Source organism: Acanthisitta chloris, unplaced genomic scaffold (assembly GCF_000695815.1).
Source record: "Acanthisitta chloris isolate BGI_N310 unplaced genomic scaffold, ASM69581v1 scaffold7028, whole genome shotgun sequence".
In the NCBI taxonomy this organism is placed as follows: Eukaryota; Metazoa; Chordata; class Aves; order Passeriformes; family Acanthisittidae; genus Acanthisitta; species Acanthisitta chloris.
The window spans coordinates 3,908-5,252 of record NW_008687660.1 but is presented as its reverse complement, the minus strand read 5'-3'; positions in this window follow the sequence as shown (position 1 = coordinate 5,252).

The following is a 1,345-nucleotide window of genomic DNA, read 5'->3' as shown; positions in this document are numbered from 1 at the left end:
CCCCCCCGAAACAAATCTAAAACTGCAGATGGATTCTACAGATTCAATCTTAAAAATCAATAGGGACAAAATTTACCCTCAAATATGAAGAACTTCAAGTTCAGTTTGTCAGTTTTCTTTATGGATTTAATGTCTAAACTGCAGTGAGCATGGGGAAATGGCCTAAACTTCAGGGCCTATTAGAAATAATAATCTGAATTACAGTTTTGAAGAGTTAAAAGTCTAAGTGCATTATTCCCAAATTTAAACTGTAATGTTTTACTCTTAATTTTCTTCCAGTGGCTGATACAGTTGATAAAGCAATTATTGGAAGATAGATAAGAACTAAAAACAAATATCATTTTGGAATTTTCATGGGCTAAGTTTTCAGCTGAGTAGTTGTTTACATATTTGTTGAGTCAAAATGAATTCACATTATTTGTAAAGTTACATCAGATCCAAGTGTTCTCTTGCCTAATATAATGCTCCCAACAGTAGCTGGAAGCAGAAAATCACAAAAGAATGCAAGAAACACATGATATGGGGTTATTATATTTATAGCCTCCCATGCATATGTCCTTTTTCCTACTCACAAACTTTGTCCAGGCCGAGTTTTAAAAAAAAGTTTACATATGTTCAGGATTTCAGAACCCATTTCAGTCCATTAAGAGCTGAGCTGTGGCAGTTTCTGTGGTGCTGGGTGAGTGCACAGCACCCGCACAGACCAACTGCTCAGCATATGCACCAGTATTTTTCTCAGCTGCAGAAGGAGTATTTATTTGTAGCCATTACATATAATGTGTACACACAGGAAACTAAATGCATTTAGGAAATACCACCTGCCCAAGCCACATCTGCTTAAATTTTAATTACATGTTCCTGCTAATTAGGGCACTCTACTGGCTGGTCTCCAACCTGCCCAATCAGATTTCCTGTGGTCTGAACTGATGGCCACAAATTTCCTGCTCCCTAACTAACTAAATAAATAAATGGATCCAAGTCCAAGAGAGGATAAATATTTATCAAGAGGTTAGAACATGTGAGAGAAACATTCTTATGGTGTAAACGGTCGAGTACATGGAGCTCAGTTCAGGACAGGATCCTGAACCACTTCAGGCTCTTCAGGTTACATTGCAAGGTCACCAGCATCTGCTGCAGAAAGCAAGATCCACAACATGTCCTTGATTAAAACTACCATCAGTGTCCATGCCTTCTGGACATTACATATTTAATAATAATAGTAACAAAAATCATTATTATTATTGTTACTTATAATTCATTCCAGTCATGGGTCACAAGAAATCTGGTACTGTGTTCATTCTAGTCTCATGATGACCACAGTAATGACCAAAACTAAGAGGTAATG